General features: G+C 39.7%; 1 protein-coding gene across 1 annotated transcript in view; it reads right to left on the reverse strand.

Moving 5' to 3' along the window:
- The window catches only part of GPC6 (glypican 6), a 1,100,804-nt gene that overhangs the window by 823,897 nt on the left and 248,928 nt on the right, over positions 1 to 27,979 (reverse strand). The window lies entirely within an intron of this gene.

A 27,979-nucleotide genomic window follows, 5' to 3' on the forward strand; every position in this document is an offset into this window, starting at 1 on the left:
GTCTATCGATTGATAAATGGACAAAGAAATGGCATACATATATAATAGAGTATTATTCAGCCATTAATAGGAATGAAATATTGTTATTTGCAATGACATGCATGGAGCTAGAAAGTATAGTGCTAAGTGAAATAAGTCACTCACAGAAAGACAAATACCAGATGATTTCACTCATATGTGAAATTAAAGAAACAAAACAAATGAACAGAGAAAAAAGAGAGAGAGAGAGAGAGAGAGAGAAAGAGAGAGACTAACTGAAAAACAGACTTTTAACTATATAGAACCAACTTACGGTTACCAGAGCAGGGGGTGCTGGGGAGGGGAAATGGGTGAAAGAGACGAAGGGGATTGAAGAGTGCACTTATCCTGATGAGCACTGAGTGATGTACAGAACTGCTGAATCACTATATTGTACACCTGAAGCTAATATAACACTGTATGTTAAATATGCTGGAATTAAAATTAAAAACTTAATTAAAAAAAGAAAGGCTGTGGAGCAGCACACAACCACAAAACATGTCCTCCACATGGCTACAAAAACCCCCAAGAGTACAACTAATAATGAAATAATTAGAAAGTGATGAGTTTTGAGTATTTACTACCTTAGTTTTCAATATAATCTATTTAATTGTAAATTATACAATTTAAATTTTAATCATGCCTGTGCTTAACAACAGGTTCACAAAAGTCTTAAAAACTATAATAATCAGTTCTTGTAGGCTTGGAATGTGCCGGTGCTAATGCACCACTACCTGAAGCTACTGGTACTGTATGTTGTTAGTTGGCTTCTTCTTCAATTAGCTGGGTTCCCAAATTCAATTAAAAAACCCCTAGACCAACAGAATCTGCCATTTCCACAGCCTACATTTAGGTCTATGGGTCTATTTGCCTCAAAGGAAAATTTGTTCTTCACAGTCATTTCTGACTGCCAAAGTAGAGTAAAGAATTCCCCTGAGAGAGATGAGGAGGCGTGCCAGAGAGTAGTTATTTTAAGAATGGCAGACAGTGTGGACCATTGCTAAACTGTGTGCTTAAAGGAAAAGTCAGCACTAGTCTACAAGCAAAGTTATCACCCAACATGGTGAACCAAGGTGGTTGACCCATGTTTTGCAGGAATTAGGGAGAGATCTGAGTGGGAAGCTGCTACGCTATGCTACTGTTATGAAAGACCTAAGGTTCATTATACCATCACCACCTACTCATACCCACTGCTAATACACGCATAACCAATAACTATAAGCCCTGTCTTATTTACCTTTGAAATAAGGTTGCCTTAGCATAGCTCTTCGCACATGCAAGGTTCTGTATAAATACTGAATTGGATGCATCTGACTCTTTTGGCTCTCTTCAGCCATTCATTCATTCATCCATCCCCTTCTTTAATCACCCCTCAACAGCACACAAACAGCAGGCCATGCTTGTTGCTACTGGAAAAGAAACTCAGCATCCAGGATGGGAAGGTGCACCTATGTGCTAAAGTCCACCTTCCAGAAAGGCAGAGAATCCTCACCATCTGCATACCTCCCAGACTCTCACGGCTTTGCAAGAACAGTAGTAATCACAGGAGCCCTTTGATTGTAGCTGACCTCCTTGGTTGTAGCTCACCTACTTGATTTCTAGGCAAGAGTAGTATTGCCCATGTATTCAAGTTTCAATGATAAGCAGGAATATCAAAGTAAAGGATTCACCTGTTTCTTTCACCTCATGCTGGCTCAGGTATCTTTCAAACTAGAGGACCTAAAATCATTTAGCTGGTGTTCACAAAGCATTCATGTTTCAGTGTTATAGAGTATTTCTGAGCTCATCGTATGAATTAAGCACAACTGTTTCTTGTGAAAGTTTTCTTACCGTTGTGTATATTATGTAGGGATTACGTTGTGATGAACAATGGTATTTCTTATAGCCATTTGTGGGCAAACGTTTGTAAGTCAAAGTTTGATATTGTACCTTAGAGGTGACAGAAAGGACAAAGAGCCCACTTCTTAATGCATACTTGTGAAATCATAAATAGCCAACACTCCTTTACATAGGTTGGACTGATTTTATGCATGCTTTCTTCTCCAATAATATTATGATGTCTCGTCTGGAAGAATTCTTAGAGATGTCTAATCTTGGGGCACCTGGGTGGCTCAGTCGGTTAAGCGTCCAACTTCGGCTCAGGTCATGATCTCACGTGAGTTCATGGGTTCAAGCCTCGCGTCGGGCTCTGTGCTGACAGCTAGCTCAGAGCCTGGAGCCTGCTTCAGATTCTGTATCTCACTCTCTCTCTAACCCTCCCCTGATCATGCTGTGTCTCTCTCTCTCTCGCTCTCAGAAATCAATAAAACATTTAAAAAAAAAAAAAGAGAGTGATGTCTAATCTTTACCAAGCTTCCTCAAAAATTTTTACACAGGCTTCTTTTCCACTTGTGTTTCATAAACATGCTGTCCTGGGGCCTATAAGACAGTCTAATTGCTAGCCTGGAACTGGAGGATTAAAGTAATATTCATAACATTATGGCAACCTTCATGACTGCTCACAATTCACTTGCCATTTGTCTTAGAAATTTCCAAAAATGCATATTCAACTGTTCAGAGAGGTCTATAATCCTACAGCCTGACTGGCAACTTTACGGGCAGGCTTGGGCAGATCTAGTTAAGCTGCTCCAGCACTGCTTGCCAAATCCAGGCAAACAGTAATTCACCAGGTCTCAGTGACCTTCTGCAAGTCGGCTGACCAGAGATGCTGACTTACATCTCTTCTTTCTTTGATCCATATTGCATAAATCAAACCAACTGCCTCCCATAAATTCAACCACAGATGATGATCAATTTCAAGTTTATTGCAGTTGTAATCTCACAACCTTCTTTGCTTACTCAAAGTTAGCCATTCTTACAATTGAATTTGGTTTATTGTGTATCGCCACAGGATCACTGATCTACAAAGTGCTTGTTTTTGACCCTGATAACAGCAAATCAGCATTCTTACTAAATTGTCTGACAGCTCACTTGCAAATTTAGAATTTACTGCTCAAAGTCCAGTGACTGTAAACTAGTGGAGAAAAATTCAGTAAAGGGGCCGGGGCCAGGTGAGAGTGATTGAGAACCTAATCAAATTGAACTTCACGTAAGCCTTTATGAAAAATTATTTTTATTCCTCATAAAATACTTCAATTTTAGTAGGCATCCATAAAACCATGATTGCAACACTGACCATACCATATAGGGTAAAGTAATAAAAGGCAAAGTGGCTAGAAATGTTTCAAGATCTATGGTACAGTCTAGAGGTGTAGATTTCCTTAATTGTCTTCCTCCATGACAATGAAACTCCATAATATCTAACCTTTTACAACTCATAGAGCCATTAATTTATCATAATTACTCTAATTCCCACTAATCATTTAAGATGGATGCCCATAGGTAAATATCACTCACTCTCTGTTCTACTGATGAGTGATGGGAGGTCCACAGGAAGGAGATGGTCCTTTCCCCCCGGGCATCACATTTGCAATTAATAAAGGGCAAGAGGTCTCTCTCTAAAATTTGTGTATGGGGACCTGAATTTTTAAATGAGAATACCTGAAATGCTATAATAAATTCTAGCATCCTTTCCAACCTGGGGCTTTAAAATGTCAGTGTTCAGGTGACAAAAGTATAGGCAAGCATTATCATTCAAAAATCTGTGATTAAAGCTCAGCCATGGTTTTAAACCAAAAGGACTCCAGAACCTCAGAAGAGAGTGGAAGAAAAACTCTCCTGAAATTAAAGTACATATCCCCACGCATTTAAAAGAGCAATGAAAGGCCACATTGAATTTTAAAGAACGTGCTGCATAAAGATGATTTAAAAATGTTTTGACACAGAACATAATGTTTTAAAAGAATGCCTCTTTTTAAGACTCAAATCTCAGAGCACCTGAGTGGCTAAGTTGCTTAAGCATCCAACTTCGGCTCAGGTCATGATCTCATGGCTCCTTGAATTCAAGCCCCGCGAAGGGCTCTATGCTGACACCTGAGAGCCTGCTTCGGATTCTGTGTCTCCCTCACTTTCTGCCCTTCTCCCACTCACACTTCTGTCTGTCCCTCTCTCTCTCAAAATAAATAAACATTAAAATAATTTAATAAATAAATAAAACTTAAATCTCAGTAGGAATAAAAACCAAATATTTAGGGGGCACTAGAGTAATCACAGTGGTTTTTTTCTTCATAATCTCTCAGGATATATTTCTTAGACCGCTTCAAAGTAGGCAGAATCAATGGTCACTTATAACCTATAACGCAGATGAGAATCATGTGTAACTTTGCTTTTACCCAGCACTTAAAATCCCTATGTCCAAAATAAGTGATTAAGTCAGTATCATTTAACCCAAGGAAATAATTGATTTCTCACAGTGACTCTTTCAGAATAAGACATTAATGGAACGTCTCAGAAGCCAAGTCCTAGTTTTGATGGGAAGGCAGAGGGTGATGCCATTCCATTTTGGGGGTGCAGATGCTGCTTCAGAAAATTCACTCCAGCCTGCTTCTGTGCACCTCCTCAGAGTTGTCATTACAAGCTACACACTCTGTGGATGGATTTGCTGTATTCAGTCCATTAGGGCATGACAAAATATACGTAAAGATATGTGTAGACAATTGATTGAACACAAAGAAGCTAAAGGTCCAGCTTAGCCCAATTTATAGGATCTGATCTGATTTACTGAAGTTGTCTTCAGGACTTCTGCACGGTTCCTTGAGTAATCAGTATTTGGGGTTCACATTCTTAATCCTTGAAAAAGTCCCCTGAATTGAAATAAATTTCCCCTCCAAGAAACTTGCACTGATCAACTTAGTTGAGGTTAACTCTACATGATCCACATGACTGTATTACTTTTGGTCTGGGTATTCATTATGGTGTTCATTCCAATGTGTCTGAATTAAAGTTATTCATGGAGAAGCCTGTATTTCCATTCATCTCTTGCTACACCTTAAGACATGTGTCAAGCAGAACTACTGGCAGCAGAACTTACCAGTTTCGATTATACTCTTGACCTTGGTAATGCTATTGTCTCTACATGGAAAGCTAAGAGAGCTTCTCCTCTGCCCCTCTACCCTTCCCCTCCATCTCCCTTCTCATCCTTTGGTCTCAGCTTAAACACCACTTCTCTTGAGTCTTCCTAGATCCACAAGTCTAGGTCAGGTGCCACTCCATTTGCCACTGACCCATTAGCTCTGCACTTGGCCTTTCCTTACATGCATCACTGCACTGCAATGACCAGTCTATTCATCTATGTCCCTCACAGCAGAACAGCATGATTGAGGGCCAGGACTGTGTTCATCACCAGTACCTAACTTAGCTCCCAGCCTATAATGATGCTCTCTATATTCTGATCCAGCCAATAAATAAAATAAAAATGAATTGATACAACAGTGCAAGTAATAGACTTTGCACTAAGTAGAATACAAGGAGAATATTAAGTTTCTCAGAAACAACCAACTGAAGAGAAAGATTGCTGCATCATGACATATCCAGAAGGCAGCAAAGCTGGCAAGGGTCCAGGAACTCTGTCAGACAAAGTTTATAGTGTTCCTCACACTGATTAGAATTCAAATTTTAAAATAATGAATTTGAGGGATGCCTGGGTGGCTCAGTCAGTTAAGCGTCTGACTTCAGCTCAGGTCATGATCTCACGGTTCGTGGGTTTGAGCCCCGCTTTGGGCTTTGTGCTGATGGCTGGCTCAGAGCCTGGAGCCTGTTTCAGATTCTGTGTCTCCCTCTCTCTCTCACCCTCCCCTGCTTGTGCTCTCTCTCTCTCTCTCTTAGAAATAAATTTAAAAAAATTTTTTTAAATTTTAATAATAAAATTAAATAAATAAAATAATGAATTTGAAATCCCAACTACATTGCTTTAAAGAAATTCTCCTGGTAGTCTAATCACCCATACACATATTTTTAAAAAGAAAATCATACCGCAACTATATATAAAAAAAGACATATTAAAAGTATGTCATCATGAATAACAGGCATATTAATAATATGTAAATGCTTGTACAATGGCTAAATTGGGGGCAAAACAAGTAGTCAGTTATTTGGCCGATATATCCTATCTCCATGAGCACAACAGCTATACACACAGGCTAAGAGAAGTGTGTGGGACTGCCACATCAGTGATGAGATTTTCTGGGGAAAAAAAAACTTATCAACTCCCAGTATCAAGTGAAACAAACATAATTTTTTTCTTGACTTACATAATAGTCGTACTTCCAGAAAATTCAAAGTATACTGATGTTGTGCAACGATATTTTAAGTGTAGGGTAAAATGGAGCTGGATTCTAGGCTCATCTCATTGTAAGAGGGTTTTGTTTTGTTTTGTTTTCACCTATCAAAGAATCAGCAAGAACATTTAAAGTCATGCAGGATGCTGGATAAGTCTTCACTTTGTGGGTAAGTAGGTCTCACTCATGGCGGGATATCTTGCTTCCTTCGTAAGGACCTGCCAATTGCCATGGTTAGAATGTGCTTTCAGAAGAGGTATCTGCCCTGGAAGAGAGGTGGACTAAAGGAACTCTAGGATCCTACGATGTGATGCAGTCACTATCTAAAGATATTTATAGCAAATACATAAATGTGAGTAGACTGAGAGCCATTGAGCTGAAACCATCGATTGATTATCCATTCATTGATTCACAACACCCGTACATTCACCTCATCTATTCGGTCATGCATTGGGTGTCTACTGTTACAAGGGGGTCGCTCTGGCACTTACAAATAATTAACCACCATGAAATTTTCCCCAGAAGATCAGCCATGTACTGTATTTTGGAAATCCCATTGATTGACCTCAAGCGCAACCACACTCCCAGGTATATTTTTGTTAGTGCTCTGAAGCAGGTGGAAAAAAAGAATGCGTCCAGAACAGCCCAAGAATCAGCTCAGTTTCCCTTTAAAGTGCTCAGGAGAGTCCAAGCCCTTATACTGCATAATACTCCCAAATTTCTGGAGAAATTCCCAGAAATAAGACAGAGAGTCAGAGGTGAGGGAACCTGTACAAACCTATTAGAAGAACATCTGACAGTTTTCCCAGACACACTCCTAGAAGCTCTTCTATTTCTCTGACACTCAGGTTCACTCTCTTTTCCAAACTCATGCTCTTAGACAACTGGTTTTACATAGCGCATTTTCTGAGAAGAATCTTTAGCTACCTCTTGGGGGGCAATGTTCCTGACACTTTGCCCAATGCGCTGTGGGGAGCAAATGGTATGGTAAGGATTTGTTTCATCACATCACTGTGCAAATGGCTGTAATTTACAAGTTTGGAGGTGCGCGTCCTCTTGGGACTCACGGTAAATTCTCCTCTCTTCTCCCTCCAAATTAATTTTGCTTTCCATGATTGCTCTGCCATAGGACAGAGACATTGTATGCGCGAGGAGCGGTGCAGTCTAGGCAGATTTGCAGGTTCTGTAGGATTGGTCCCTAAACGAATCCTGCCTGGAGTCTACATTTCCAAGTTGAGCCAACAGCCAGATACGGATTTTACTATTAAGAAGGGTCTAGGCCATTTAGGACAAAAAAATGACTTTTAATTGCCTGTTCCTGGTTCCCCTGAAGGAGGTTTCTGCAGAATCACCGCCTCCTGCAGAATGACTATAACTACAATCCCACCAGCACATGACGACGGACATTCACATACAGTGCCGACTTGAGTAGAGGTGCCCTGTCACTTCCTACTGCAGGAAAGAATTACAGACATGGGCAAGGCTTTGGGCCTTGAAGAGCTGGAATGGCACAGTTTCACTCCCATTTTGTAGAAGTGCACATGCAGCTGGGCTCATTTTATTTTCCAGCTTAAAGCACCATGGCTCCTCTTCCCCTCAAACACCCTTTGGGTGTAAAAGAAGTCTCAAACCTTAAAGACTGTCTCAAAAGCTAAGAAGAATCTGTGGATGGCTTCTGTGGCTTAACTAAACGCTGTATATGAACATGTAAGCATGGATGCTGCGCTCCATAGTAAAGGATAGACCAATGTAAACTTGTCCGAGGCTATGTTGAGGAAAGGTTAACATCAGGGCTGGGGGGGATAATACAATAAATGATAATACAATTAATAATAATAAATAGTATTATAAAGGCAATGATACACAGTCTGCTTCACAACTGCAAGCTTCTCTGATTTAATCCTTGAGCTACACTCCAAGGTAGGTGTAATTACACCAACTGACATGCATGTAGAGGGGATGCAACTTACTGCCAATGCCCACCCCTTCTTGAAACTTTCACTTAGCAAGCACACTACGTTTTTCTTCTTCGAAAAACCTATTTTGGGTGATTTGTGGTTAAAGGGGCGGATGACGTTTCTGGGACCTAGGCAGGGTAAGTCGAAGCTACCAGTTAGGGTTGTTGCTAGTTATTTTAGGCCCTCCTTGCCTGAAAGAGTTGGGTATTTTTATCTTTAATTTCTACTGGATGAAAAAGTGAGGTTCAAGCTCACAGAGCTCCTGTGCAGTGAACCCAAATTCAAATGAAACTGGTTTGCGCTCACAGGAGCACTCTCTCTACACCCAAGTCTAACCAAGTCTAACCCAAGTCTACAACCAACTCTAACTCTCTTGGGTTCCCACACTGTCTCGCTCTGGGTTTGCCACAGGCTTGTTCCAGATTCAAACCCATCTGCATCCCTCTCTCCCCTGTCCAGTCCTACAGTGCACCTAGTCTGGGGGGAACCCATGAACCCCACAGGAATTTTGAGAAAAAAATATTGAAAAGGAGACAAGGTAAAAAGTTTTTAGGGCCAATTTGTTAACAGAAAAGAATAGAAGAAAAATACCAAAGAAATAGGAACGTTTTCATAAATCAGCATTAAAACTTTTGGTCTTTGAAAGCACAGAGGAATGAGTATGAACTCTTGTACTTCAGTGTGACATATAACATCAGGCATGACCAAAGTCCCACAACCCCAGCCTTGCAGAGAAGATGAAAGAGAATAGCCTCTAGGAAAGTGCCTGATTATTGGTATACAATAATTATTATATATATCTTTTCTTTTCCTTTTTAACCAAAATTAGAGAAACACTAAATACGTAAGTTTCTCAATGTCAAACCCCTTGTTCCTTTCACTTCCTTCCACCCTGATATTAAAAGAAACCACTGGAATGTTCTACCAAGTAGCAACTGAGATGTGAAAGATCAGCTCCTCCCATTTTAGGCTACCGCATATTTCTCCTACAATGTCACATGACAAAGCATAGAATCGGCTCAGAGATGCTAAGTTCAAATTTGAAAGCAAATGCCTCCAAATTTCCACCTACTTGTAGAACACAGGGAAGGGCTGGATAAGAACTGATGTCACCCACACTTCCTACATCCACAAATTTCCTTTCAATGTCTTAGCACTCATTTCCCTGGAGCATGGTCTTTCAAAAAGCTAGGTTCTCATCAATTAGTGGCACAATCAATGTACAATAAACAGGCAATAAAACACATACTAAAAATCTCCACCACAAATATAATATTGTTAGGGGTCCCTGGGTGGCTCAGTCAGTTAAGTGTCCAACTTTGCCTCAGGTCACGATGTCACAGTTCGTGGATTCATGTCCCTCGTAGGGCTCCATGCTGACAGTGCAGAGCCTGCATGGGATTCTCTCTCTCTCTCTCTGTCTCTGCCCCTCCCCGACTTGCACTTTCTCCCTTTCTCAAAATAAATAAACTTAAAAAGAATAATATTGTTAAAGAATAACTTTGAAAAGAGGGTATATTCATAATTCCTACAAATATAAGATAAACATTTGCCAAGGATCTAATTTAATTAGTTCACACATTAGAGACTCAGCAAGATTTTAGGGGTTCAAAAGTGACTTGAAAGAACCACACATCTATTAGCGTAAAGGGATGTTGAAATAATTACCGAGAAAGTGAACACTGGCTTTTTTTAGGAAGATGGGTAGGGATAAGACTAAAAGCTAAAAATCAATTGTATTTCCACGAGACAAAATTAATTTGTGTGTCTCTGGACAAGAATTATTTGCATTATGCCAACTACCTAAAACATACAGAGCTTATAAGAGGGCAAAGAGGATAATAAGAGCAGAGATCCCACAGAATCAGGTAACCCAGAAGTGCAAGCCTAGATATAGCCTGGTCTTCCACCAAAAATACTCAATAATTATTTTGGTCCATTTACACTTATTTTGCAACCTCTTCATAAAATATACATTTTTTAAAAAGTTAAACAGGACAGTAGGAGGTAATTGAGACTAATTTCAAAAGGAATGTTAAGGGCAAAGACAACTTTCACGAAACCTAATCATTCTATCAGCATCTAGTCCAGATTAAGAAATGAAAACATGCGGGACGCCTGGGTGGCTTAGTCGGTTAAGCGTCCGACTTTCGCTTAGGTCATGATCACGCGGTTCGTGGGTTCGGGCCCTGCGTCGGGCTCTGTGCTGACTGCCAGCTCAGAGCCTGGAGCCTGTTTCAGTCTGTGACTCCCTCTCTCTCTGACCCTCCCCTGCTCACGCTGTCTCTCTCTCTCTCTCTCTCTCCCCTAGAAATAAAAAAAAAAAAATGAAAACATGGAAAACGGGGTGCCCCCGCCAAAAGCTGACAGGTGATAAAATAAACTGCACTTCCCATCTTCTTCCCAACTTTTGGAGTTAGCCTACCGTTAACAGCTGCCTGAAAACATATCCCCATATATGTCATTATTCTTTTTAGCATGCAACTGGGCAATGAGCCCAGCTCCACTGGAGAACTAAATGAGGAGCATATCAAATACAACTGTGCCACCAATCACCCCATATAACCACACTGCCATGTATTATCTTAGTATTTGTCACTATGTATTAACATTTTTCAAGGCTGGCCATGTTGGATTAGGAGCCGTGGAGGCCCATGGGGTCCCCTCCTGCAGAAATAAGGCAGGTGTGGTAGGCAGTTCAAAGTAGAAGTGACAACTGTAAAAGCAATAGTTAATCAGCCTGCAGTGTAGTCCACCAGCACACACAGGCACCTGCCAACTTAAGGAAGTTCTAAAACATTAATCGGTTCCAAATAGTGCACTGCGAGAAAATCCAAGGACTGTCCTCATTTAAGTAAATGGAATTAGCTTATTGAGTAGCTTTACTAAGTTTACCGATCTACCAGCATCAAGAGAAGTCTATTTAGTAGATATATTTTCTCTTTAAAAATAAAACTTGGGATGCCTGGGTGACTCAGTTGGTTAAGGGTCCAACTCTGGGTTTCAACTCAGGTCATGATTTCACGGGTTCATGAATTCGAGCCTCTCATCGGGCTCTGTGCTGACATGCAGAGCCTGCTTGGGATTTTCTCTCTGCCTCTACCTTGCTTGAGTGCTCGCGCTCTCTCTCTCTCTCTCAAAATTAAATAAAATAAAATAAAATAAAAATAATAAAATAAAATAAATAAAATAAATAAAAATAAAATAAAATAAAATATATCTCTCCCTGGATTGAATTCTTAGACTTTTAACCTCTCTTAGAAAGGAAATGCAATATCATTCCAGTTGAGGACTCATGAAATAGACTCAACAAATTCTTAAAACCTCTTCAACAAGATGCTCTATAGGTGACTATTTTCAGAGTGAGTTGTATTCGGCTAAAATATTTCCTTCAATTTCCTGAAATTTCATGTCCTAACGCAAGTTTTTCACAAGTACAAAATTTAAAATATATGTAAGCACATATTTATGATATATCCATTAACAAACAAATCAAATTTTAAAACTCTGGTATGTTAAATGAAAGACAATGGAGAAATTTCTTCATGGGACCTCCACGCTATACAGATAAAACCCTGGGGTCCAATTTCTCCTAAGAAGACATACAGATGGCCAGCAGATACATGAAAAGATGCTCATCATCACTTCTCATCAGGGAAATGCAAATCAAAATTACAATGAAATGTCACCTCACACCTGTCAGAATGGCTAAAATCAACAACACACAAAACAACAGGTGTTGGCTAGGATGTGGGAAAAAAGGAACCCTCCTGTACTGTTGATGGTAATGTAAACTGGTGCAGCCATGCTGGAAAAGAGGATGGAGGTTCCTCGAAAAGTTAGAAATAGAACTACCCTACGATCCAGCAATCACACTACTGGTTATTTACCCAAAGGAAAAAAAAAATACGAATTTGAAGTGTTACATGCACCCCCATATTTATAGCAGCATGTATTTACATTATATTACATTACAGCAGAATTACTTACATTATTCAGGATAAGGAAGCAGCCCAAGCGTTCACTGACTGATGAGTGGATACAAAAGAAGTGAGACATCTATATCTATATAGATATAGATATAGAGATAGGTATAGATAGATATTCAGCCATTAAAAATGAATGAAATCTTGCCCATTTGCAACAACATGGATGGAGCTGGAAAGTATAATGCTAACTGAAATAAGTCAGCCAGAGAAAGACAAATACCATATAATTTCACTCATATGTATAACAAAGCAAACAGGCAATGGGGGGTGGGAAGGAGGGAGGGAGGGAGGGAGAGAGAGAGAGAGAGAGAGAGAGAGAGAGACCAAGAAACAAACTTGACAATAGAGAACAACTGATGGTTACTGGGGGGAGGGGCAGCAGGGGTGTATGATGGAAGGGTTAAGTAGGTGACGGGGATTAAGGAGTGCACTTGTGATGAGCAATGGGTGATTAAAATAAAAAATGGGAGACAGGGCGCCTGGGTGGCTTAGTCGGTTAAGCGTTCGACTTTCGCTTAGGTCATGATCTCGCGGTTCGTGGGTTCGAGCCCCGCATCGGGCTCTGTGCTGACTGCCAGCTCAGAGCCTGGGGCCTGTTTCAGTCTGTGACTCCCTCTCTCTCTGACCCTCCCCTGCTCACGCTGTCTCTCTCTGTCTCCTAGAAATAAATAAAACATAAAAAAAAAAAAAAATGGGAGACAAAAGCACAGTCATCAGGTAACACTGCTTTGACAGTAAGCCCTTAATCTTCTAACTAATGTCGGCCCACGCCCTTGTCAGTGAACTAGGAGACGACTACCAGAATCAACCAAATGTTGGCCTGACTGACCTATGGTTTTCAATACAGGAAAACCCCTTTATAGCACCAACAGTGACAGATCAAATAAAAATAAAATCCTGAGGTTCAACTCATTAGCTCCTAAGCCACAGGCAGACAGGTGAGGTTCTTGATCCCAGTGTGCCTTCTACACATCTGCATCCTTTGTCTCACCCACATAGGTCACCTGCTACGACAGATTCCCAAATTAATGGCATGTTTTCTACTGTGCGTATGTTACATACACGCTACTCATTTACATAAAGGCACATGCCTTCAAAGAAGGATTAAAACATGAGGAGTCTTTATGCCTTTTGTTGACTTTAAAAAGAAAGAATTTTTTTCCCAAAATTTAAATGTTTTTAAAATTTCTCAAGTTTTTAAAAAGCCTACTTTGGCAAATTGGCCTGTGAGGATCCTTACTGATTTCTTCCAAGCAAGACTAGTTTTTATTAAAATGTTATTTCACTTGCAACCGGTGGATTAAAGAAAATTAATGAATTTTTTTGAGAAAGTGCCGTGGTAACATTTCTATTTGTCACCTGGCATAGACTTTAAAGAATCGAAAGCTGAGACTTCAATTGTTAAAAAGAAAAAGTAAAGCCCAGGCAGCAAGTAAAATTTGTAGTCACCCAGCGCTCCTCAAATCAAGGGAGATGGACCATCTGGTTCCTGGATTGGACAATGCTATAATTTTACACAGTCACCAGTAATATATCAGCTGTGCTTTGCAAGTTGGTGGTATTCTGATAATATTTTAACTTGCTTCTAACAGCTGCAAGTCAAAGCTTTTTATGGTTCTTGCAAATGAAAGCTAGAGTCTTCCCAGTTGGCCTGGTGTGTCTTAATCATTCATCATAAGCTTACATACTAAAGTTTAGTAAAAGCTCTGTGATGAATGAAGAGCTGATATTTTCTATGTTAGAATAGGCAAGAAATTAAGATGTCAAATACGTCCTTCAGAGGGTGGTTACATTGTTTCATTTTATAAAATTCAATTAAATACATTTCAGTTTTAGCTGATGAAAAGATATATTTCAGTTAGGAAAAAACCCTCTATAGCAAGGTGTTCTTTAAAAGACTGAATTTTCGCTTTTTGTTCTTTGTATTTCACAAGGAATATAGGGTGACTTAGAGATGTATCTTTCAGATTCTTTCTTTTAATTACAATCTGAATTGGGAATGACTCTAACAGACACCATTGATCTGTTAGACTGTTAGACTGTACAACTAAGAAGCACATGTCATTACCCCTCAGAGTCCATCAGACTAGAATGCAGTTAAACTAAAACATTTACCATGATATTAAGATATACTTTGGTGTATGTACTATTTTAACTTTCATAATCATACAAGAAAATAATCTACACAAGTGCAATTAAAGTATTTTCACTTTACTTTTTATCCCTCTATCAACTAAGATACTATAATGAAGACAGTAATTTTGAGGTTGAAAATTGAAGTTTTGTACAGTGTTTACATAGTATCCTTGAACTACCAAAATGTCATTTAAGCCTTTTGACACTGCAACGTATGGAAGTTTTCCGCCTTACACAGGGGAATGATTTGGTGTCTGCCTAGCCAGGGTGTACACATGTGTGTGTACACGCAAAAACACATAGATGCACATATATGCACACATCAGGTAGCATATAGAAAAAAAGTGAAAATAGATCAAATTCCAAAATGCGTTCCATACTTCAATTTTGTAATTTAATTTGATCTCACAAACCGTGAGATCATGACCTGAGCTGAAGTCGGACGCTTAACCAACCGAGCCACTTGGTGGTTCTATAATTTAAATTGATGAGTGGTCAGTAAGAGTCTCTAAGGATACCCAGAAAGTTACAATTTTGTTGCTAGTTGTCTTAGGCAGAGGTTGGCAAACTGTTTGCAAAAGGACATATAGTAAATATTTGAGGCTTTGTGGTGCATAAAGTCCCTACCACAACTACTTGACTTTGCCATGCACCCTGAGTGAAAGCAGCCATACTCTTATCTATAAACAAATGGGTGTGGATATGTTCCAATAAAGCTTTATTTACTAAAACAGGGATCAGGTTTAGGTTTAGCCCACTGGGCCTCGTTTGACAACTTTTGGTAGGCATAAAAATATGCCTATTTTACAATAATGTCTCATACTTAATTACTAATCAACACAATCCTTAATAATAAATATACTTTATAGTACTACTTGGAAAACAAAGTATTGTAGCCTCTTTTATCTTTTTTAAGCATCCCAGTGAGATTCTTTGAGATTCTGTGTGAAAGGCCCTATTATATTCCCTACTTGCAGATGAGGAAACTGAGGCTCAAAGAAACTTACCTAAACACCCAACAAGGTCCCAAGACAAGTGTGAGCTCCCATCTGCCAGCATTACTTTGCGGCTCACTGTGAGGAAAGTCAGTGCTTACTAAGATACTTGTTGATGGGGCGCTTGGGTGGCTCATCTGACCTCGGCTCAGGTCATGATCTCACGGTTCGTGGGTTTGAGCCCCGCGTAGGGCTCTGTGCTGGCGGCTAGCTTAGAGCCTGGAGCCTGCTTTGGATTCTGTGTCTCCCTCTCTTTCTGACTCTGCCCTGCTCACGCTGCCTGTCTCTGTCTCTCTCTCTGTCTCTCTCTCTCTCTCTCTCTCTCTCGGAAATAAATAAAAACATTTAAAAATTTTTATAAGAAGAAAAGATACTTGCTGGGGAGTTTCCAGTGATACATAATTTAATTATTATATTGTGTCCCAGTCAGGATGCCAATAGGTCTCTTTTCAAGAAGCTAAGCAAGGGGGAAAGAGATGTCAAAGTGGGTGGTGGGATTTGCTTAATGGAGCCAGCAGTGCTGTCACGCAGAGATTGGAAATACAGAGGAGAGGGGAGGAGAGATTATAGGTCAAGATGATGGTCAATCTGTGCTCAAGAGAAAGGGCAGACATAGGTATAAAGTGGAAGGTAGGCACATAAAGGGAATAAAGAAGCCAGGAAGCCTCCAAAAGAGATACAAAGTAATGATAAAAACTCTGTGTGGGGAGGTCTTCAGAGAGGAGGGAGCATCTAGCCACCACCATTTTCCCTCTCACAGAAAACTCTATAGGCTCCTGTATCTTTGGACTCCCTTAAAAAATTTTTTTGTATCCCAGGCAGACTTAAAACTGTTCAGTAAATGAAAGAATTTGACATTCAAAACTCCATGGATTTACCACTTGGCTGTAACAAGTATTTTACAGTTTTGCTGTATCTCTCTCTTTATGTGGTACCCTCCTCACCAACACACAGAGACTACTCTGTGAGGTCAAGGCTGTATTAATTAGCTTGATTGTGGTAATCATTTCACAATGTATACATATATCAAGTCATCATATCATACACCTTAAATAATATACTTCTTATTTGTTAATTATACATCAATAAAGATGGGGGAAAGAACAATAGTAAAATAAAAGTATCTTCAACTGAATCCCTGAGTATTATTGAAAACTAAAGTTAGGAAAGAGAGGAATTTGCTAGGGGCACCTGGGTGGCTCAGTTGGTTAAATGTCCAACTATGGCTCAGGTCATGATCTCACAGTGTGTAGGTTTGAGCCCTGCATCGGACTCTGTGCTGACAGCTCAGAGCCTGGAGCCTGCTTCAGCTGTTTCCCTCTCTGCTCCCCCTCCACTCACACTCTTTCTGCTTAGATAATAAATAAATAAATAAATAAATAAATAAATAAATAAATAAATAAATAAACAAACATTAAAAATATTTTAAAAAAGGGAAGAGGGGCGTTTGCTGAAAAACAAAAATATCCACTGAAATGCATTAAGTAGATTAAAATTGCTGACTTGCATCTCATTTAAAGACAAAGCTTACCTAACTATAAGATGTTTTCATGCCACTCCTTACCACTGTACCCAAAGAAAGGTGCTTACCACTCATCTGAGTTATCAAGAACTCTTGTTCAAGTACAGGGACAGCTGAAAACTCATGATATGTTGATGGTTGGAACAAAAGTATGAAATGGTCTTTTTTTTTATATTTATATTTGAGCAAGCACAAGTGGGGGAGGGGCAGAGAGAGAGGATGGAAGATTGAAAGTGGGCTCTGTGCTGACAGCAGCGAGCCTGATGTGGGGATCAAGCTCATGAATTGCAAGATCATGACCTGAGCTGCAGTCAGACACTCAATTGACTGAGCCACCAAGTGCCCCAGAAGTAGTCATTTTGTAAATGACGCTCTGGGCTGGTGTGACTAAAAAATAACCACCACCACTAAAGTCTAGTTGGAGTTAATTCTTCTCCAAATTAATTCCCCAAAATGAAACATAAAGAACATAAAAATGCAAAGAGTACCAAATGTGAATGAATTAATTACGGCAAATGGAAAAAATCTAATTCCAAACAAATGACTAACAAAACCTCCACAGAGTGATTCACATCATCTGAAAATTACAGTCATAAACTTTAAGATTAAATCCAAAGCAATTACAATCTAAAACAGATTAATTTTTCCAAGTTGAGGATATGAAAATTTAGGACATCTTATCATCAAGTTGTCTGAAAGGAGAGTTAGCCTTGAAAACACATTGCTTTCAAAGTGCCATGGAAATTAAATGCAGGGCAGGGAATAATTTATTATCTTACATTTTGTTCCTCCAAAGACTGTATCCATTCTTCTGTAGATACTCCATCAACCTTGTGATGAAAGAAGATGTTTCTAAGATATGAAGTACAGTCAGAAAAGTAGCAGGTGATGTTCGCTGCCTTATTAAAGCTCATGTTTCCCTTTGGAGTTTGGTGACAATGGTACACAGTAATTCTCTCTGCCTGTGAATGCAGCCAAAACTAACAACAGGTGAGCTCAAAGTGCTTTTTATTTAAAACCCACATTTACCATTGCAAGTGTAGGAGAGTTATGCACTGGCTGCTATAGGAGATTAATTCAAAAGTCTTGTACTGGTGGCTTAGTCAGTTAAGCATCTGACTTCGGCTCAGGTCATGACCTCACGGTTCGTGAGTTCAAGTCCCACATTGGGCCTCTGTGCTGACAGCTCAGAGCCTTGAGTCTGCTTTGGATTCCTGTGTCTCCCTCTCTCTGCCCCACCCCCTGCTTGCGCTCTGTTTCCGTCTCTCAAAAATGAATAAATGTTTAAAAAAAAGTTAAAGTCTCCTTGTACTAATGGTTGGTTTTGGCCCAACTACGTATGTCCTCATTGATCTACTGATGGCCATGTCCTCCCATTCCAATGAGACTTCTGGAAAAACCATCTACCAACCTCTTTAATGGCCATTCCTATCCATCCACTCCAAACACTGCAGGAGACTTTATAATTTAGGGTTTCAGAGGGGGCCAGAGGCAGCTAAACTACCAACTTCCCCATTCCATATTTCATGTCCCTCTCCACCTGCTGTTCTTAGTGGATAAGGAAATACAAAACTGAGAAATAAACATCTATTTCGCTGTAGACAGTTTTGTGCATGATAGCGTATCCCATGTTGTTCTATCCTGAAAGCATTCTTCTCTTCTTATTTTTATAACTTTCTTCCCCCAAAACCAGTTCCTCCTGCTGTTTTCTAGTTTTTTTTTTTTTCTTTCCCAGGAATCTTTTACCGGCATTGACAAACTGTAATTGTCCCTTAGAAAATGTATTCAGGATGTTTCCAATTACCTATGCTCTCCTTCCAACCAAACGGTCCTGGTAATTAGGCAGCGTAAGAATTGCACTGTCTGGAGTGTTTCTCCCTGCGTACTCTAGAATGCCTTGACTCCAAGACCAGAGCCGATGAATAGGTTGGGCTCAGTGACTTCATTACTAGGGTCCTTCCTCCCGCATTTGATGTGAAGGGTAAGACACAAGGCTGCTAATGAAACATGAAGAAATGGGTGCAGTGTGGATCACAGTGCGTGTGGAGAGGGCTGACAACATCAGAGCTGCACAGATTTCTCCTTTGATGTGAAACCTTCAGTCTACTCCAGATACTGCTGGGCTGGCCACTCTTCTAAAAGACATAATGCTTTTAAGATTTCAAACCCACTGCTGATGAATTTTTCACATGGCAAGCTTCCATAGTAACAAAGTTCTAAAAGGGCTTTTACCAGTGTTGAAAGTAAGTAAAACTGTTGATATCTGGATGGATTTTGATGGAGCCAGCTAAAAAGAAATAGCTTGGGATTTCTTTAGAAAATGACTTACTACTTAACACTGAGTTCTGCTCCTCAGTCTTTTCCTTGTTTTCCTTTCTCTGTTTCTCTCTCTCTCTCTCTTTTTATAATTTATTTTATATTTTTCTATAATTTATTTCTTTTATTTTCGTGTGGATGTTTCTGGCTTTTGGTGATTTCTAAATAGGTTTACTATCGATACAGCATCATCAGGGAATTCAGGCACTTCATTTTTGCTTCCTAAATAGCAAGTTTGACACTGCATTACATGTGGGGTTACCTGTATCTATATTCTCTCCTATAAGACATTTGAGGACAAGAGTATTCATTTCACATGACACCTCAAACTCTCAGCAGGCAATATTTAACAGAGGGAAGGGTAAGAATAAACATATTTTGCATGTTCATTTTGCTTTGGGAATTTTGCTTGGTGAATTACATACAATAAACCTGTGCTGTAAGTGGTATCACCCTCATTTGCAACTGAAGACACTGAAGTTTCAAAAAGCTCAAATAATTTGCCCAAGGTTCTGAAACTAGAACCTTGGGCAAAGTATTTATTATTTATCTATTTACTATTTATTTAATATTATTTATTATTTATCCCTTTATTAATAGAGGTAGATACAAACTGTATTCCATCTCTAAAAGAAGTCACTGGATACATATTTATTAAATGTATTGTAAAACTAAAATTGATCATTCTTTGGTAACATGTTATTTTATACAATTTTAAAAAGCTATAGAAAAATAGTAATAGCCAGGATAACCTATGTAATTTCCAGATCACAAACGGCCCCGAAGGGTCTATGATCAGTGTGGGTTGATAGGGGGCTCGGCCCATCATAATCCCTAAGGAATTCAGGCTGACTGGTTCCCTTCTCAAGGCAAAATCACAGTCTGGCTCTTGAATCTCTCATCTGGAAGAAAGACACTTCATTTCCACTCACATTTCATAGAGAAATATGTCACATAGCCATACCTAACTTAAGAAAGGAAACTGAAATAAAATTCTACCATGTGCCCATAAGGAAGATAACCAACACACTGTGAGCAGCTCTGATGACCACTGCATGTGTCTAACTATGATGCGAAATGCACTGGAAAGATAAATTATACTCATGTGTTTACATTCCTGTCTCGAAAGTTACTTGTATCAAGTAGCTTGTGGCTTCTTGTAGCCTCTTGCGCTAAGACATCTGGAGTCTCTTTATTCTTGGTCAACAAGGTTATGGAGTGGTTGTGGACGTTATTGGGCTTTGGGAGCATCTTTTAAAAAGGTGAGGGGAGCCTGGAAGCCTCAGTCAGTCCGGCCTCGGCTCGCGTCATGATCTCACAGTTCATGGGTTTGAGCCCCGCGTCAGGCCCTGTGCTGACAGCCAGCTCAGAGCCTGGAGCCTGCTTCAGATTCTGTATCTCCCTCTCTCTCTGACCCACCCCTGCTCTCTCTCGCTCGCTCTCTCTCTCTCTCTCTCTCAAAAATAAATAAAAACCTCAAAAAAATTTTTTTAATAAAAATAAATAAAAAAGGTGAAATAGACCTTGGGACTGTCAATAGTTGACCCTTTTTTGTATTCTGTGATTCAGTGCACTAAATCTCTCTAAATCCACGGAGTATCTACGGCTTCCCTCCTGCACACAGATCTCTGTTAGACCCATCTGCTCAAAGAATCCAAGCCTCTGTTGTTACTACTTGCAAGATGAATGAGTCATCACTCAGCAAAGGATTAATTCCCTATTTTTGTCATTTTGTCTGATATTTGGGAAAATCACCAGTAAGGATGATTCTTAATACATAGGAGGACTTTACTGAAGGACTGATTATAAAGATATTAAGATTAAATGGAGTCGAACTGAATCCGATGAGCCCAGCATCAGACAAACCACACAACTGTGCTCTTGCAGTGACTTTAGAGATGACCAGAGGGCAGAAATTCTGGAATAATGACCTAAAGCCCAAACCTGGGCTTCTACTCTGAATCTCTAGGCTGCATTGAAACGAACACATCAGAGCAAAACATGACAAAGTTCACTCTGTAAACACCAACATTTACTAATTACCAGGCACAAAAGTAAAACCTGGAATTAGAGCATTATGAGATGACAATAATAAAATTGCATGAGATTTTCAGAGCAAAGGACACCAATTTTCTTTAGCGACATTTATGCTGAACACATGAATCTTACAATCAAACAACAGAATGAAGGCAGGAGGTCAAGCAAAGACAAAAGCGCAAAGGTAAAGTAGTTAGTGTCTAAATCCCAGGGACATTGGAGGACTGGGGTGGGTGGCAAAAACTATTCTACTGAGATCTGATTATAGACTAAAAGGCTTAACTTCATTAGAAAGAAGGAGGTCAATACACAAAGTGTTCATCTTGCCCCTCTTTACTCCCAGGACAGTCTAGATCCAGGACAAAACCAATGAAAAGATCCACCATTGCCCTAGGGAATCAACTTTGTAATGTCATCTCAAGCAATGGCTCAGTTTTCCCAAGAACAATAGCTAGCAAAATCAGATGCTATTGGCATCTAATGCAGATCAGCCAGGAGCATCTCATGTAGCTAATTCACTCAAGTTAAATGGACAGGTTACATTGTAACCGTTCTTTTTTTAATTTGATTTCCAAACATGCCTTAGAAAAGGTAGTTCCCTGTTCTTACATCTATAAGATATGTCTGATAATACAGACACCTGCTTTCTCGTGTATAGGAAATCCTTCCAGCATGTTATTGTCTAACATCTGGATAATGCCAATTTTTTTAAACAACCTAACCATTTAGCTACAAATTTAATTTCCTCCTAAAATTGATCCACTTATGGTAACCACACAACCTCAAAAATAACTAGCGTGTTCTTCTTTCTCCGAACCAAAATTATGCCAAAATACGTTTGAGGGGAGCAAAAAAAAAAAAAAAAAAAAGGATTTTCTTTAATTTCAGGAGAACTGAAAAGAAACATGGTTTATTAACAAAAATATGCCTTAAAGTATAAATTACCTTCTCATGAAAAGAATTCAATTTATGATTCAACAGAAAAATATGTGCGCTGGGTAATCTGAGAAATCTGCATCTGCACAGGCTCCTAAGAATCAGAAACCAAACCGAGCTGTCGGAACTATTATGCAAAGCAAAAATGACTCACAAAGTAGGCAATTTCCTACAGCAAATTAAAATGCAATAGCAGGCATTTCATGAATATTTGAGAGTTCTCTTTTTCTCAATGACAAGCACCTGCATATCTTTCACTCCTTTTGCTGTTCAAACCACACTGAATAAATGGTGCTAAACCTTTACTCCAAAGGTGCCTGTGAAGCACAACAGGGACTCATGTTTGAGGCAAGTTGTCGCGGTATTTCCAAAGATATTTCGACAGAAGCATTGAGAAAAAAAATAATCGTCATGAATAAGCAAATGCTCTTCTTGAGCATACGAATGGCATCAATGGAAGGCAGTATGTTTACTTGTGATATTGTTCTAGACTTTCACAAAGGGTTGACTCTCTGATCGTGTGCTGAGTTAAATGAAGGTTCACCCCTTCTTTTGTACTCAATGGCATTTTCGGTCAAGGAAAGCATCAGCAGGGGCATCTGGGTGGCTCAGTCAGTTAACCTCGCTCTTGATTTCAGCTCAGGTCATGATCTTACAGTTTTATGAGTTCGAGCCCCATATCAGACTTCTGTGCTGATGGTGCAGAGCCTGCTTGGGATTCTCTGTCTCTGTCTCTCTCTCTCTCTCTCTCTCTCTCTCTCTCTCTGCCCCAGCCCACTCACACTGTCTCTGTTTCTCGCAAAAATAAATAAACTTAAGAAAAAAATCAGCAGCCCAGTGCGTGGGTCCATGTTAACCACAGTATGTTATCTGGAGAGGCAACAGTAACCCAGCTCTCATAGCTTTAATAACTACTATATTCATTTGGTATTTATGCTAAATAAAAACAAATACTTCATTTTTGGAAGCGGCTTTTAACATGTCAGTCCAAGATCTGGTGCCTAGTAAGCAACAGCCACTAATGTTTTTTCCACCTTTAAAGGTATGCTCTTTCAATGAACTCATAGCATGTTCTTTTAGTCTTAAGGTCTAACTCAAATGACTTGGACCAGTAGACACCTTCTAAATTAAATACACCTGTACAGACTTCTCCTTTTCTGTCCACTCCACCGGGCACGTGCTGGCTGCACTTGGGACCCCTGCCTCCCTCCTGCCCCCGAGGTTTGGCTCTGTCATCATTCATTCTCCACCTTCCTAGTGAAGCCATCTTCCTACAGGTGACCACGCAGCTCCCTCGCTTTCAAGTCTTCAGCGGGTCCACAAAATTAGTGGGGCGAACCCCAGACATACACACTCTCTAGCCTCAGCACAGGCCGGGACCCGAACTCAGGTTTTATGCTAAAAACTAAAGTTTTAGCCCAGATTTCCCCCCACTCCCCACCTGGAATGCTTTCTTCTACTTTTCCCATCAAAGTCTATGAAGATACTTCTCCCCCAGCCTCAGAAAGGTTAGCTCACCACCCCTTGACCACTTCTGATGGGGCTCGATTGTTGTATACCTTACATGCAGTACATCTCAGCACAGCAGCCAAATCATTTCCGTCCTTCACTCAAGACTTTCAAAGGCTTTCCCTCGGTCTCAGAATAAAATCCAGCCTCGGTGGCTCAATGTGATTCCAGCCCCTGCTTCTCCTCGGACTTCCTCTTGTATCATGCCATCCTCTCTATTTCCTTCTGCCACACCAAGCCTCCCCACCCTGGCTTCACCATACCAAGCACATTCCCACTCACCCTGGGCAACATATACCCCCATTGCCAGAAAGGCTCTTCTCCAGATACTGACTTGCTTTCCACTTCCCTGTGTTTTTTATTGACATGTCACCCCTTGGCAAGGCCTTTCCTGACCACCCAAGTCTAAATTACAATCCCTACTTCCCTGCCCTGTGCTTTTGACCATTGCACTATTGCCTAGTGGTGTCATATTTTCCACTCTCGACTATGCCTTCTAAATTTACACCCCCAGGGACGCCTGGATGGCTCAGTCGGTTGAGCATCCGACTGTTGATTTTAGCTCAGGTCATAATCTCACGGTCATGGGATCAAGCCCTGTGTTGAGCTCTACACTGAGGGTGGAGACTGACTGAGATTCTCTCTCCCTCTCCCTCTCCCTCTCTACCCTGCTCTCACATTCTCTCTCTCTCTCTCTCTCTCAGAGAGGAAAAAAAAATTTACACTCCCCATCACTCTTTATTCTCTTATGCTGCTTATTTCTTCATACTTTTTATCACCAGCTGACAATTCTATATGACTCACTTAATTTGTTTTTCTCTCTCCCCCTCCCAGAATATAAGCCTCTGAGTCCAAAAGCTATATTCCTAGCTTGTTAGAACAGTGTATAGCACATAGTAGCCACTCAATTCATATTTGTCAAATGAACAACTACTATTATTTCTCAAGTTTGCTGTCTCCTGACTAACTCACTTAGACTTCTAACATACAGAGAACATTATTTTTTCATATACTCAATGATATACATAGTAGTTGGGAGAGAGAAGAGATTTAATCAGTGTTCTTATTAAACACAAAAACATTTCAGATCTTGGTCACTCCCCCCTAAAAAGGAGAAGTGATCATTTTTTTATATAGTTCTGAAAATATTCCACATATTAGAGCAGAAAAAAGCAATCTTTGAGAATACAAATTCAGACAAATACTGAATTTGTCTACTCTACTGGCCTTTGTCAAAAATGACTAACCAAAAAGAAAAAAAGGTAAACAAATCATAACATAAAGATCTGTAACACTTACATATTTCATATCCATTCATATGATTGTGCATAATATTGAAACCCCACCAACTGAAGCTGCTCATTAGAGTAAAAGTATTTAGTGAATTGAGCAATGGGGTTTTTAAAATAGCTATTTCAAAGGGGTTTCATCATAATACCAAGGATCTCACAGTATTTAGGGAAATGAGGAATTTGTTTTCACTTTCTTTGACTAAATTTGGGTGTAGTACCTAAGCTCTGATATGTGACAAGAAATAAACTGTCACCAAATTAAGGAATAATCAATGGAGGCAAAAGAGGAAGGAGAAGGAGACTCTAACCCAACCCTCACGTCAATCTAAAAAGCCAGAAAATTGCTCAAGGTGTCCAAGTAGTCAATGGCAGAGATGCTCTTGGACTTCAGTTTCCTACCTTTCTACTATGCTTCTTATGCTTCTCAGGGATACTTCACACAGAGGGCTATAAACCGACCAGCCCTAGCCTGGAGTTCTGAACACACTCTAGGCTTCTAAAAGCACATTTACTACAGTCTGAATGAAAAGAAATTTAGAGCCAGGGTATTTAAATAGAAACCACCATCCTTATAAAATGGGTTATGGAACCATTAATTGTCTGCTTAGAGCCTCAATTATAAGACCTCTAGGGTACCATTTCAAAAATTAAAGCTTAAAAGATGCACTGGTGGCCTGGAAAAGTTATTGTAGCCTCCAGAAATGCCTAACCTTCCCACAGGGAAACGAGAGTGCACACGGAAGTACACTTTTCATATAGAAAAGTAATCTTTTACCTCTTCCTTGCTTCTGGACATGTCAGTTTAATGATGCTTTGAGCAATCTCCTAATAGCTACCTACTTAGTGAACTCTTAGTTTTTCCTATTGGAATAAATCCTACTGGAATAAGATAAATGCAATATTTCCCAAGAGGAAATACATGATTTTTTTTATTGGCTAGCTGAAAGTCTTTAAAACCATCTACCAACTCCACCACATAATGAATTTTGCAAATCCCAAAACGAATGAACTCCTTATGGAATACATTCTGTAGGCTTAACTGAGACCTCCTAACCTTTACCTAACACCATTACTGACAGTTCCCACCAGGCCCTGGGTGGGCTTGGAGTCATGCAAACAAGCAAAGCTGCCAAACTACAGCCAATAAACAGGTTTGTCCCATCTGAACAAACTGCCTACTAAGGGCCGACTGGCTACAGGAAACAGCCCGGACAGTAACTGCACCCAGTAACAACTGGAAAAAGACAACAAGATAAAGGAGAGGAACCACAAGGTGCAAATTTCAGGAACAGGAATAGTGGGGCTATTTTATAATTCAAACACAGTCGATCCTCACTGGATGCATCGGTTTTTGCGAATTTGTGTCATTGTGAACATAAATCAGTGCCCACCACACTTAGGGTCACCCACACACATGCACAGAACGGCAAAATTTTGAGTTACCGCACATTCATGTTTCCAGCTGAGCTTGTACAAGGCAACTCTGCCTTGTTTTAGCTCTCATGACATAAATTAGTGACCTTTAAAGTTCTATCTAGTGCCAACTTTTTATTTATTTATTGTTTGCATTTTGTGCTTTTTGGTGATCTGGCTGTTTCACATGGCCCTCAAGTGCAGTGTTGGGAGGCTGCTGTCTGGTGCCCTAGAGTAAGAAGGCTGATGTGCCTTACTGGGAAATCACGTGTGTTGCCTAAGCTTCATTCACACTTGGGTTATTATGCTGTAGACTGTGAGTTCAGTGTTAATGAATTAAATATATATGGTATCTATAAATACACAAACCAAAAAAAAAAGTTGGCGGTTGATAAAATGTTGAGAGCAGAGGCTTACTGAACCTAACCTGCATTTCCCCCAGGACAGAAGTTCAATGTTCACTGATCAGGGTGCACAGATACTTTACAGAACATAACTATCACGTATAATGAGGTTGAGTCAAGGCCAAAGGATTTTTCTAGGCCACGGCTAATATGAAATGGTAGCTAGCTACTATGTTACTGTATTAATTGTATCACTATAAAAATGTTATTAAAATTATAGTTTGTTGTAGTGAAATCTTAATTCCAGTTCAACTCCCTTTGGCTTCCTTTCAAATCTCTTTCCATCAAATGTGTCTTGGAATAAACTATAGAACAAAACACATTATGAGACTGGTCTGTTATTCTGTTACCTAATTAACTATCAGGATTCACTTCCCACACAGTGAGATACAGATTGATAGTGTAAAAAAAGAAAACTGAATTAGGGTAGACATAACTGGGCTTTGTGCTCTGGCTGTATATTTACTAGTTACATGAATCTCAACAAATAACTTGACTTCTCTGATCCTCAGCTTCCCAAAGTTGTCTGAGGAACAAATTAAATACTGTACAGAAAACTGCACATGAGTAGCATATAGTAGGAGCTCAAAGTTCTTTTCTTTTAGTTTATAATTAGTAATATTGTTTTTACCTTTCTTGTTAAGAATAACTGGTTTTTATTTCCAACTCAAGACTTCTGTCCTTTTTTTTTTTACTCTTCCAACTTTTGAGTGAGCGTTCACTGATGAACAAATTTTAATGGAATTCCTATTCTCTACATACTATGGGCTCATCACCAAAGGGACACATTGTTGAGTAAGGCACAGTTTTTACCAATCAAAAGGATATAAGCCGCTAAGGGAAAGAAAAAAAAGTAGATATTATTTCTTAAAAGAGATGGGATCACGTTAAGAGATGCACAGAATGCTATAAATCGTACAAAATGGGCAGAAGGGGTTGGGGAAATACGGTTAAAAAAATCTTTGTATAAAAAGCCAATTTAACAGATCTTGATGTGTGAGTAGAAAACAATCAGGGAAGTCAAGAGGCATTTCAAACAAGGTAGGAGCCTACACAAAGACCAGGGGGCCAGAAAGAAAAGGTTAGTCTGGAGTACGAGAACTTCACCATGGTTATAAGAAAGAGCTGAAAAATGAGGGTGAAGGAGCCTTAAAATTCTCATGGCACCAGCATTTTCTGTGTCAGTACTTCCACTTGTGAAGCAATAAAGGAATAAATTCAGTAAAAAAAAAAAAGTTC

This window comes from Crocuta crocuta, unplaced genomic scaffold, assembly GCF_008692635.1.
Source record: "Crocuta crocuta isolate KB4526 unplaced genomic scaffold, BGI_CrCroc_1.0 scaffold188, whole genome shotgun sequence".
NCBI lineage: Eukaryota > Metazoa > Chordata > Mammalia > Carnivora > Hyaenidae > Crocuta > Crocuta crocuta.